Source organism: Phacochoerus africanus, chromosome 13 (genome assembly GCF_016906955.1).
Source record: "Phacochoerus africanus isolate WHEZ1 chromosome 13, ROS_Pafr_v1, whole genome shotgun sequence".
Taxonomy (NCBI): domain Eukaryota; kingdom Metazoa; phylum Chordata; class Mammalia; order Artiodactyla; family Suidae; genus Phacochoerus; species Phacochoerus africanus.
Window position 1 is genome coordinate 66,114,850 of NC_062556.1, and position 13,905 is coordinate 66,128,754.

The following is a 13,905-nucleotide window of genomic DNA, read 5'->3' on the forward strand; positions in this document are numbered from 1 at the left end:
GATGGACTTTCCGTTCACTCTTGGAGGATGGAAAATGAAGGCCCTTCCATATTCTTAGGAACTGCACTTGGATCATTTATGTCTCTGGTCCATCAGTCAGCAGACCTTGAGTGAGCACGCAGATGCTGTCCTGGATGCTGAGCTAAGAAGCTGCATTAGCCGAGCACCTGGCGCCCTGGGTTCATGTTCTAGCCGGGCTCAACAGCAAGGTCAACTTCAAGGACATGAGGACTAACGTAGAGGGGCCACAGTGGTCTGGGAGAGGGAGAGGGCCTCTCTGGGGCAGTGGGGCCAGGGGCAGGGTTGGGGATGCTTTTCCAAGAAGGGACATTTGAACGAGGACCTTGGAGGATGCACCAAATGACAGCCAGCAAAGAGAGGGGAGATGCCTGTCACACTGTCCTAATTAGCACGCTCCTTCTAATTAGTGGCTTCTGAGGCTTATCAAGTCTCATCTATAAACTAAATCTAATAGGCAGTTAGATTATTATTGTTATTATTATTATTTTTTTTTTGCTTCTTTTCCTCCTACCCTTCAAGGGGAAAATCACATGAATTAAGAGTTAATTTGCCAGCAAACAGCATAATGTGGATACAGAGACACAGGACTCTTTTCATCAGTGTGGAGAGGGCTAGATATTCAGGGAGATTTTTGTCCTCCAGCCTAGATGTTGTGGTTTTGTTATCATTCATCAGGAGCAGCAGGGAAAAAGGTGGAGTAAAACTTCCCCGCAGATTTCTGCTTGTTCTCCCTGCACCTCTGTCTCCCACACCATCCAGAAGGCAAGAAAAGGAACCACACCCTTTCCGGCCCCAGTGCAGTCCGCCTCCTGCCCTCCCCGCTGGCTAAAAACATGACGAAATAATAATAATACTAAAACCTATTCATCTCACATGACACTGGATAATGGCGATTTCAAAATTCCTCATAGTTTAAAGGCATTAGCCTTACAGGGTTAGGTCACAGACATGCTTGTCAGATTCCAGTGTCATTCTTTAGTTGTGTTTCGTTTATTTCAAATATTACCACACGCCCAAAGAAAAAGCCTACTCGTGAGAATATGTGCAGCGAACTGAAGTTTGCTTGCCTTTCAGACACGGTGAGTTTTTCAGCTGTCCCGAATAAACACAGGCTGTAGCATTTGGAGAGCAACAGTTTGAGAGATTCAAAGAGAATGGGGGAGCCTGGTACCCCATACTGCTGAGCAGATCGTGGTCAGAGAAGCTAAGGAAAACGTGTTGTCTGCTAAGAAAAAATAGGGACAAGTCAACTTAAATTCAGGACGATCCCCTCAACCATTGAAGCTGGCTGAGAACCATGAAACTTGGGCTTTTTCCTGTATTAACAGTGCTTTTGTGCCTTTGTTTTACAATGTAGACCAGCTGATAATGTGCCTTGTTCCTCATTGACTTTGTAATCTCATTCTTTGCCACAGATAGAATGGCCTGTTTGTTTTGCCACTAATGCACCCTGGCCAAAGAATCAGCCATTTGTTCCACGGTGCTTGTTTTGAAGAAACCAGCTCTCGGTACATCTTTACACTGCCCATAAAAACAGAGGCTGATCTGGGTGAAAGACACCCCAGGTCCGTGCTGGGCTAGGCTTCCATGGATCCACTGCTATAGACAGTGAAATTGAAATATAATAAAACTTCTTTTCGATCTAATTACTTGAAGCGCCCGAATTATAGACTATTCCTAAAGAGGTACACTTTTATTAATTCCAACGACATACAGCGCTGTGAACTGGCCAAGGCTGTTTTACCTCGTAATGGCTCTTAAGACGCTCTTATTAATGAAGAGGTAAGAATGATTTATAAGTAGTATTACAGGTATTTATGTCTAAATGAATGGTAATGAAATGCCTGAGAAGTTTGGTCTCATAAGTAGGGTAAATATTCCCATTAGAATTATGTTCCGGCTGTTAATTTATTCAGCAGGCACCCACCCTCTGCCCCCATTTCTCCTAAGTAGTTCAAAGGTAACCTTTAGCCTAGTCTGGGGGTGGTTTCAACTCACAAGGGAACTCTGATCCGTTGGTGGTGGCTGCCTGCCTGGAAACTTGTTTTGAGACATTTTCGTGTGCCAAGGCTAGGATTCACAGGGGGAAAGCACTGGGATCAATTAGTCATGCCTGCTTTGGACGGGAAAGGTGGCAGGATCTGAGTGACATCCATTTGCTGGCCTGGTTTAGGCCCTTCCCCAGTGCCACCGAGTTAGCATTCTCACCAAAGTCGTCTCCCGAATAGACCACCACATGGGACTAACTTCTGTGCTGTAGGTGCCACAGTTTCTGGGAGTCTCCAAAATCCAGCTGTTGCAGGTTGTGTCCACAAAGGTGGTAGCCATTAGACTGTCCTAAACTCACTTAAACCCTAAGTAAGAAGATTAAGTTGCATTTACAACATACACTATATGAAATGCATTTTGTATTTTTACGAAGTTGGGGGAGACAAATGTATTTTACAACTCTTCTCTCTCCTGAATGTGATGGATGGGGTGGGGGTGGGCGGCGCTGTTAACCCTGAAATGAGCCCTTCGAAATGGTATTTTGCTGTTTGGTTGGTTATAGTTTAATTTGTAGTCATTACTACTGCAGTTTTTGAAAGCAAGTGAACAAGTGCTTATTTCCGTCCACTAAAACAAATCTGAAATTCCAGGCCAGGTCCACAGAGCAGCACAATTTTCTTTCAATTCTGGGTTAAATAACAGATAATGAATAGAACAGAGGAAGGGAACTAACTCTTTTAAAGCTCCCTCTATGTTCTAGGCACTTTGACAATTGCTTTCACAATGTTAAATTTTTCTGATTTTGTTTCTCGCCCCCCCCCCACCTTTGAGAGATATACAATATTGCCTCATTTTATAGATAAGAAAAGGGAGGTTTAGACCCTGTAGACTGTTAGTTCGATGTGGAGCTTAAATTGGAACCAGCCTCTAAAACTGGTCGAAATTTCTGTCTGGAATTCAGAATTGAACCATAACCACTCATCTCAACTTTTAAATAGGACTTGAGCAATGACGGTTTATGCACTAACTAATGAAAAATTCTAGAACGTGGCCATTTTGAGAGCCCCCAGTAAATGTTGGTTGTTATAATTTCTTTCTCTCACTCTCTCCACACACACACACACACACACACACATATTTTGCAGACCAGTGCCTATTGAACTTTAAATGTTTATTGCAAACCACTTTGCCTTTTTATTTCAACAAGGAAACGTGAATGCCTCCTCTTTTTGTTGGAAAATGATCTAAACCTAGCAAGGGGAGGTTTTTATGGGAGGATAAAGACTGTACGTATACAGTAAAACCAGCAGTGTGTGTAAAGAACCAGAAGATCATCCTGACATTTTATACAGTATGTAAATCGCAGTTCTAATCCAGAGGAAGTCTGCTTTTAGTTAAGCACTGTGAATAAACTCCTGTTTCTGAAATTCTCTGTCTCTATCTTTTGGTGGGAGGGGGCAGTGGAGTTGGCTGGAGAGAGAGAGGCTTTTTTTTTTTTTCCCCCCCTCTGAGAAGGCTTTTTTATTAATTTCTTTTGCTGAATTTTTGACCCCGCAAAGAAAAAAAGATCTATTGTACCGAGCCACACCACAGGGCAGGCTCCCCCAGACGGGATTTTTCCTTCCTGCTGAAGGACACAGATAGCAGCTTTATGAGCTGGTTACAGTCAGCTTTATCGCAAAGCCCGTAGATTTTCTTAATATACTTACTGCTGTTCTGTAAATAGCACGGGGGCAATCATGACTCGGCATCACTTATGGGGTCAAAATGAGACTGACTGATACCGGTAATCTCGGGAAGAAAGTGTTGAGTGGCCTAAAAAATGAAACTGGTCATTGGAAATCTTCCATATTGAGCAGGCCGACAGTCTCCAAACCAATCCTCTGAGTACCTTATTGTCCATCTCTGAAATTGTGTGAGATAGCGCTTCATGCTGGAAGCACTTTATTCACTGGATCAAATTCTATGTCAGTGACAGCCGATGATATTAATGAGACTAATTGTATGAAGCTTTTAACCGAGACATGAAGAGAACTCTAAGATTGCCCGCCATGTGTCCTTAAAAAGATGTTTCATTAAAGACTGCAGTAGGCTTTCCTCATTTCTTCACATTCAGCAGTCTTAGGAGGAACAGGCACCTGAATCCTGGCTATGGGTTAATGTAAAAGTCCTCTGAGAACAGCCTGAGTTTTTTTTTTTTTTTTTTTTTTTGATAAAAAAAAAAAGAGGGATAGTAGAAGAGGTACAATCTAAGGTCTAGCTAGGACAGAAAGCCACTAACTTTTCATTCTAGAAGAAGTGACTCTGGTTCTTAGGGCTCTTGAGAACAGCATCGTTTCTCTCATGTCTGTTTCTCCTCTTCATTGGTTGAAGTTAATCATACGATCTGGAATACTCATCTGTGGATTCAAACGTAAAGTGTAGTGGGGTTTTTTGTTTGTTTTTTGTTTTTTATGGCTACACCTACAGTCTATGGAAGTTCCCAGGTCAGGGGTTGAATTGGAGCCGCAGTGGCACAGCTGCAACAACGTCAGATAATTCAGCCCACTGCGCTGGGCCAGGATCAAACCCATGCCTCTGCGGTAACCAGAGCCACTACAGTCAGATTCTTAAACCACTGTGCCACAGCGAGAACTCCCTGAAGTGTCGTGGCTTTTGAGGCAGTGATGTTGCTTCTATGAAAACTGTTTAGAACTCTAGATGTTTTCTTTAGTTCATTCATTAGTCGGATAGCTTTAAAAAAGCAATTGACACTGTCACTTTCCCTATATTTTAATCGCATTTTCATTCAGTGGCATTATTTTTATTTTATATGGTGTATAAGCAGTTAACATTTGGGTCTGCTGACTGATTGCTCAACTTGCGACTTTTACCCCCAAACCTAGGTGTACCCCTATCTAGAAAACATTTAGTGTGAATCAAAGGATATGTGGCAAATCCTTCATCACACTTTCTCACCTTAATTTGTCATCAGACAATCTCATTCTAGTTTAATATTTTTATGTTGCACTGGAATCAGTGTTTCTCAGTGGATATTCCTTTTCGTATTTATTACTCCTGGATTTAACATGTAATTATTTATTCTCTGCATAACAATTTACTTTTCATAATATCTCATCATCATGTTTGAGGCTCTTGTACATGGCTGAATAGCTTGGTTGATTAAAGCATGGGTGATTATAGGTCGTTGATACCACAGACTCATGTTCCTTTCCAAACCTTCGTCAACTCTTCTAAAAATAAGCGCTGTGAGTCCCCCAAGAGACCAAAGCATCGCCTAATATCTTTAATCATTTAAAATACAAACAGAAACTCTCTGATCCTTATTACCGTCAGGAATCCTAAAATTCAGATGCCTTTTTTTTTTTTCTTAGAATTCTCTTTTTTTTCTTCTAAAATCCTATCAAATCAAAGGAGGTGAAGAGAAGGTGGAGCCATAGCCTAAATGAAATGTGAAAACTGTCTCATTTGGTGCCTTAGTGGTTAATTGTACATTAGTTACTTTTCGTTATAAGTTAATAACAAGCAGTTATACTTTAACATTTTTATTCCAAGTTCTATGAAAAGTGTTATGCAAATTTTACTATTATTAGAAAGCTACAATTTGCGAGCCATTGTCACGATATGCATTCTTTCATTGAATCTCTTTTCTTAAAAGTTGGCCAGCCCCCTACCCCAACCCACTCACTATGAGTTTGAATTATTCAAATTAACATCAAGTTGTTTAAATATTAAGCCCTATTTTACCTTGTGACATTTTTCAGTAACACTTATAATTTCTACTGAGCAACTTGGACAACAGACTGTGATACATAATATGCTTATTATCTCATCTGACTGGGCAAAGTTCACAATCATGAAAATATGTCCAGACTTAGCAAAATAATGTGGTTTCCCTATCTTGCCACTTTCTTGCATTTGAGGACATTCAGCCTGGAAATTGTATCCAAACTTTATGAATGATTGTGCCTAGATCTTTATAACATTTGACCTTTTGTTCAATTTGAAATGAGGAAGTGACATGTTTGCAAGCAAAAAAAGTCCAGGAAGCATTTTTTAGAAGTTCTGTCTCAGAATGTTTTTGATTTATTTTGTTTTCTGATAATAGTTGTTTCCTAAAGAAAAAAAAAAATGGAATATTTATATCACATGGTCAGTGAAATTCTATATTGCTAGAAAGCAGTTTTTGAGAGATGCTTAATGTCCAATGATATGAAGATACTATGATTTATTTTAGCATTTCCTATCACTTAACATTTACATTGGTTCTAAGTGTTTATTTCATAAATCATGCTGTGTTTTACATCTGATACATAAATATTTAATCCCAGGGCCTGATTTTTTTTTTTTTTCCTTTAGGATATATTCCTCAAAGTGGTATTCCTGGGAACTGCTGTATTTTTTGAACCTTTGTAAATTCGAGAATATTTTTCACTTTCATGCCGGAAGTATGATTGAGTGTATTATTTGGAGTAATGCACTTGTCCCTCAGAATCCAATAGGCATGTTTCTATTGACTTAAATAGTGTTTTGTACTGCAAAAGGGAAGTCAGAAACCAGTCAGTTCATGTGTAGCTCATGCTTTTTTGGGCAGAAGGGCTAATAGTTTTAGACATCTTCCTTTATCTTCACAATTACTAGGGTTAATTACAATTACACAATTATATAGGCTTGTCATTGCTTTGCCTAGGACATGGAATTCTCTTTGGATCTTCTTTCTCAGCTCCTTTTTGAACCTCCCAAGACTTTCCACCTGCATCTTTTCATTATGGCTTCTATTTCATTACTGCTCACGTGTGCTCGCTCGCTCTCTCTCTCTCTCTCTCTCTCTCTCTCTCTCTCTCTCTCCAGGAATATCAATAATTCTTAGGTTGGATCTTTGTGTTCAACCTCTCTGTCTGTCACTAGCTCTCAAATCATTTTCATCTCTTTTTCCCTTTTCTCTTCATGATGTAAACATCTCTTGTGTATTCTCCACCTCATTGATTCCATTTTGTACATTGACAGTGCTCTTTACTGCATAAAATTAAGGTTTTTAATCTGCTATTGAAATGCTGGTTTTCTCAGATTCCTTCCTTCTGTCAACCAACTACCATTTTTCTTTCTGGCTCTGTCTCTCTCAGTCCCTTTTCAATTCAGTCGGTTGTCTTGTCTTCTCATCTTTCCTTTCCTATTGATACATTCATGAAGAAAGGATGAGCTTTGCTGAACTTTATCGAAAACGCAAAGCAAGATGCTGGCTTCACATTCCCACTGTTTTACGATAAACCTTGAGTGCTCCATCTTGATCCGCTTTTTAGTTTGCAGAATCTTTCTATTGGTCTTATACTGGATCTTTGGTGCACATCTAGTTTTTTGCTTGATTGGTTTTTTAAATTAATTTAATCATCTTGAATGAAAAGAATTCTGTCCAGGCTTAGTTCTTTTTACTCAAACAGTGCAAAGGAGTCTTTTCATAGCCCCTCACTTGCCACCTGAGTCTAGATAGAATGCTCTCCTCAAATATTAAGTCGAAGACGCCTTGGTATCCAAATGATTGAGTTCAGTGGTGGCACAGGTCCCGGACGGGGTGAAGGGAGTTCTGGCCAGGGATACCTGGCAGGGGTATGTCATCGTCGCTCAGTTCTTGTCCTAGAGGTGACTTCACTCTACCCAACTTTTCCGTTTCTCAGCCTCCATGCACATAACCTACCCAGCCAAGTCTTCCTGCTTTTGCCATTTCTACTGCACAAAGGAGACAAACCACTGAACTGCTGCTTTTCGGTTGAATACAGCTCCTGGGTGAAATGTGGGACTTTTCGGCATCACTAGTAGGAGCGCAGACCTCAAAACACGTGGTTGATGCACTTCCCTTGTTTCTAACACTGCTCAAAGTTTTCTTTTTCCATAGTTTTGGATCAAGTTTTAGTTATTTCACTGGGCATTTAGCAGGGGAAGTTCGATAGCTACTTCTGCTCACGTTGACGTTATACCAAGGAGCCAGAAGCTTCAGGTTACCACTTATTGAAGCCATTAGAGATTGACCTTCTTCATTGTTGTTCTTTGTTTACATTGCTTTGTTTTTTTATTCTTAGGAAGACTTGCATGTGTGTTACCAATGATATTTTATATTTTCTCTTGCCTGTGTGTAGATTATCTTTTTAATCAAATCAGTGTGGAATTTATTTTAGTGAACAGTACAAGTTGAATTTATGCATTCATTTATTCTCTATTTTTTTTCTAATTTTTCTTAACAATTCTTATTTCCTATGAACATGGCATCCTTTCCCATGTCAGCTGTTTTTATCTTAGATCCTAAGTTCATAGGTATACTGGGATCTCTTTCATGATACTTTTAGTTACTTCCATTGATTGATCCATCTATTCCTTCATCAGTAACACTGTTTTGATTGTTTTAGCTTCATGGTTTATGTATCTATCTACTAAGGCCAATTTCATGTAGTGTGACTGTTCTGCCCTCATCTGTTTCTTCTTCAGATAAATTTCAAAACCATTTTCAAGTTCTTTCCATACACATAACGGCCTCTTCCAGCAACAACAAAAAATCCTTTCAAGACTTTATTAAACTTGTGTTGAATCTATATATTAGTTTTGTTAAGAATTTTTAAATGGTAAGAACGTTAATCACAAATAACTCTCAGTTTTATTCAAATACTGCTTTGTATCTCTCAGTAAAGTTTAATTTTTATGTCTGTCCAATATATTTTCAGTTAGCATTATTCCCAATTGTTTTATGTTTTATGTAGCTCTTATGAGTGATACGTTTTTCTCTTATATATTCTATGTGAGGATCACTCTGCTAAGGAACAAGAAAACTATTGGTTCTATTTAACTTTATTTAGTTATCTCATTTCTGGCAGCTTAACATGAGTTCTGTTAAGTCCTGTTTTTTCTTGTGAGAGTTAAATTTAATTCTCTTGAATCTTCTGGGCGTATAATCATATCATCTGAAGATAATGATAGCATTTTCTCTCCTTTTTCAATAGTTACGCCATATATTCCTGCTACATATTAATGTATTGAACAATTTCATGACTGTCTGAAAATTTTGAACAGCTGACCTTCTGAAAAATTTCCAAAAAGAACTGATTAGTGACAGAGGCTTCTCGATATTTTACATCCTGCTTTGAATGCAAGAGAATTTTAAGCTAATTATAGCAACCAGCAGTAGATTTTTTCATCTTGCTCCCTGAAATCTGGACATCTCATAAATATTAGTTTTAAATTAAAAACAAAATTCAGGCTAGTACATTTAGACTGATTGCACAAAGATTTCCTGCTTTATAGAAAATATAACTGATAAAGAGAACCAAGCTTTTCTTGTTTTGTTTTGTCCCATCCATCCATCCATTTATCTACTCAACAAATATTTATTGAAAACTCTGTGCCTGAAGCAAAGTGAAAAAGTCTTGTTCCAACCCTAGGGAACCTTAGCCTAGATTTATTAGGGTTACAGAGTTCTGTTTACATAAGTATACCTTCAAAGTTCATGGCTTGATTAAATCATATCAAGTGGAAACCTAAATAGTTTATTAAGTTCTTATTACATTCTAATGATAAGCTGATGAGTTAAAACTTCATCTTCTGAGATACAAACACCTGTGAAAGGTGAGTAAAAACAAACATCGCTGTGGATCCTGTTCATTTGTTACAGGAGGCCTCATTCCACCTGCCCAGTTTTTGTGTCTTCATCAAGCTCTGCCAGTTGAGAAAAGTTTGGAGCTATAGGAGTAAATGCAGGGAAATTAAATGTGTTCCCATTGTACTAGTTTTCACACTCATTAAAAAAAATTCCTCTAGGGAATTCCCACGGTGGTGCAGCAGAAGTGAATCCGACTGGTATCCATGAGGATGCAGGTTCAATCCCTGGCCCTGCCCAGTGTTGCCCTGAGCTGTGGTGTAGGTCCCAGATGTGGCTCGGATCTGGTGTTTCTGTGACTGTGGTGTAGGCCGGCAGCGGTTGCTTCGATTCGACCCCTAGCCCTGGGAACTTCCATATGCTGAAGGTGTGGCCCCAAAAAGCAAAAAAAAAAAGAAAGAAAAAAAATTTTCTGTGGCTAATCTTCCCTTTATCAAATAATGATATGCAATTTTCTTTTTACAGTGACACCATACTTCTTATTTTACTTATTACAGAAATTATAAAGTGTGTTCTTTGTTTGGAAGTTTACATTCTATAAAATGTGCTCGATTTTTCTTAGGAGTTTTCCAGTAAAATTTTTTCAAACTTATAAAATTTTGGCTGATAAATGTTGCTGAGTAAGAAGCACTTAGATATTTAGATTAAAATCTTCTAACACTGAATCATTTCCAAATTTGTTAATATGTATGATTTCCCTTTGAAAAATAAACCATAATTCACATTTAGAAATCTTAAAAATCAATTCCAATTTTTAAAGCATAATGGGTTTGTTACCTAATGATTGAAAAGGAAGGCATTTAGCAATTATGTAGAAGTACGTGGCTCATGAAAGTTTTGGTTGTCAGTTTAAATTAAAATAAAAACTAATATTATTAACTTACTCTAGCACTCTGATTCTCACTTATCTCTACAAGACCCTCTGAAAAGCACTGGCCTCTATTTGGAAAATATTTTTTTTCAGTCTAAACATTTGGTTTGAACTTGCCTAGTCCCCAGTCCCTCATGTTTGATTCTTGTACATGTAGGGATATAAAATGATCTGCAGTTCCAAACCTGCTTTTTAGTTACGGTATTATTCTTGGTCATGGCATACATTCCTAAGAAAAAGAGTTAATTTGATGGATTTCTGAAAGCAAGATTGACTCTTGTCAAAGGTGAGCAAATACAACCAAAACCCAATGGACACGCCCAGATGCTCTTGACTGGCCCTGCCATTGTAGCAAATTAACTGGGATACTAGATTTCCTCGCCCCAAAGGTGACATTAGGTTCAGAGGACACCCTCCGTGATCATTTCGAGCAAATGATGGCCTGGGGCAGCATTATTGTCTTTTTGGAGGAGGGTTAGTGATTCGGATGAAACCCTTAGCTTGAGTGCACTTTGTGTTTCTGCTGCAGACACACAGCGACCCTCTAGGTCACAGGTGTCTTCCTGAGCATCCATCTCCTACTAGGCAAGAAACACAGTCCCTGGCCTGCAAAGGTAGAAGTGGCCTGGAGAGCCCGTTGCTCAGTGTTTCTCAGGTTTTCCCACCAGGGCATCCTGACAGCAGAGGAAAGAGAAGTTGATCCCCTGAGGCTCAGAAGGACGGACAGAACAAATCTCCTTACTTAACTAAAGTCTTCTAAATCTCGCCTTAAACTCCCTTATATATGCCTACTCTAACGTAAAAACATTTCAACTTCTTATCCCTTTTACCCCAAAACTTTCTAAGTAAAAACTTTTTTAGGATGATTTTTATTTTTTGCCATGATAGCTGGTTTACAGGGTTCTGTCAGTTTTCCACTGTACAGCATGGTGCCCCAGTTACACCTAAGTACAAAGTTTTTAAATTGATGCTTCCGTAAAACCATACCATATGTTTACCTGTGGCCATGTAGCAGCTCACACCTGCATTGGAAACCCACTGCTTGGTCATCTTTTGGATGACTGAGTAAAGTGAAGCCTGGAGAGGATTGTGACTCACCCCAGATCTCCTGGCTAGCAGGTGACTGTGCAGAAACTACCACGCAGCTCTTCTGACTCCCAGCCCCTCCCGTCTTCTGACAATTAGGCAAACAGGCTACTCCCAAAGGGCAGGCAGGTACATTTCAGAGGGCCTTTACTTTTTATACCTTTCCACTTCAGAAAAAGAAATGGTGGTTACCTTTTCCTTCTAGAAACTGCCTGGAACCCCTTGAGCTACCTGTTTTTGGTAGAGGATGAGGAGAGCGAAGCCAGGTATCCACAACTTGTCCATCATCTATTCGTGGACTTGAGCATTCAAACAGTCCATCTTCTTTCTGACTCTTGGTAACCAGAGCCTACTTTGGGGAGCCTACAGCATCGGCTTAAGGCAAATATGAGTGATCCCTTAAAACTGCTGGCTTGGGAATGGGAACCTTTATGATCAGTTTTCTTTGAAAACATCAGAACTACCATTTGAGAAGCTGGATGAGACCTGGAAATACCTGTTGGCAGAGGTGATGGTTATAGTGATGGGCCCAGGGAAGCGTGGTTATCAGGGTTAGCTGCAGCTGAGTTTGCTGGGCCTCCTGGGAAAAGTGATGCAGACAGGATCATCTTGGCCAAGTGCTGCTGAGGTTATCACTGGCCTTCACCAAAGTTCCTACCATCAGATGCAGTCTTCCTGCCATGGCTCAGAAGGACACTGGAAACCAAGTGCCTCTTCTGAATTCTTTCTTTCTTTTCTTTTCTTTTTTTTTTTTTTTGGTCTTTTTTAGGGCTGTACCTGCAGCATATGGAGGTTCCCAGGCTAGGGGTCCATTTGGAGCTGCAGCTGCTGGCCTACACCACAGCCACAGCAACGCAGGATCTGAGCCGCGCCTGTGACCTCCACCACAGCTCACGGCAATGCCAGATCCTTAACCCCCTGAGCGAGTCCAGGGATTGAACCTGGGTCCTCATGGATGCTAGTTGGGTTCGTTAACCACTGAGCCACGACAGGAACTCCCAAATTCTTTTACAGAAAATTTATCAGTAGAGTTTTGGCCAACAACCTAGCATTGATGGGGTAAAGGAAGTTTCAAGTTTAAAGGCTGGCTCAAGGGCACGTGTTTGTGTAAGCGCCATCTCTTAACTCTCAGTAGCATGGATGTAAGTAAACCATTCATTTCTCATTTAGATGCAGAATTCTGTAAAACCCTAGGAAGGTCATTTTGATTGCTGCCAAGATGACCCATTTCAATAAGCTAGGCATCATTTACATCTACACATAGAGTTTTATTGTCATCATAAAAATGACTTCCAATTTCATCTCTGTTAAAAAGAGACTCCATCGGGGGAGTTCCCTGGTGGCCTAGCAATTAAGGACTTGGCGTTGACACTGCTGTGGCTTGGGTTACTGCTGTGGCTGGGGGTTGATCTCTGGCCTGGGAACTTTTGTGTGCTTTAAGCAAAACTCCACCCCCACCCCCCACCAAAGACACTGCATTAGAAAAATAATACTTGAAATGTCAAAGCATTACTTCACGGTCAAGTTGCTTTTCCATACATAGTGTTAGGGACAAAACAGAAAAATTCAGGGACTGGGATAGGCAGCTGCGGAATGATCTGCATGCCACAGAAGGTGTTATTCCGGCTGGCTCCGCCGTTTTTCCTCTCTCTCATTTTATCTTGTCAGATTTGGTTTGATTCAAAGCTATTGGTTTCCTTAGAGAAGGAGGTCAGACCAGTTTCAGGAATAAGCAGCGCTAGAAGAGCAATTGAAGTATGCACATGGGAGCCCAGATGATAGAATCATTTTGAAAAATAATGAACAGGTGACTTGAGAGCCTGTCGTGAGGGTGGTATCACAGGTTATACCAGGTTATTAATTTTCCGACGCAGCAGTACACCTCCTAAAAAACACTTAAAGGAAAATGGATGTGTTTTTTGAAAGAAGTGCAATGGCAGAGCAGAATTAAGGAACTGAGTGAAATTCATGTCAGTACACCTGAGCAGGCAGGACCACTTACATCTAAATAAGGATTGTGTGTTTGGGGGGAAAAATGTGCAAAATAGGTAGTTAAGAGAGCAGGGTTTGGTACGTTAAAATAGAGGTCTAAGGAGCTCTTGCTTCATCTATAGGATAGCAAAGGACCCCCCTCTCCGTTGTTTGTTCCTGTGTTTGTTCCTGTGTTTCACGATGGATGCTTGGGAGATGGCTCCACGAGCTCCACATCAAAGGGGGAGCACAGTCCCTTGGGCAGGGTGTGGTCATCAGGTTTTATTCACAGTTTGCTCCTCCTTCCCAGGAAGGAGGGGGAGCCTCC

At 40.2% G+C, this 13,905-nt stretch overlaps 1 protein-coding gene across 7 annotated transcripts in view; it reads left to right on the forward strand.

Annotated features, from left to right (window-relative positions):
• The window catches only part of MBNL2 (muscleblind like splicing regulator 2), a 159,340-nt gene that overhangs the window by 21,716 nt on the left and 123,719 nt on the right, over positions 1 to 13,905 (forward strand). The window lies entirely within an intron of this gene.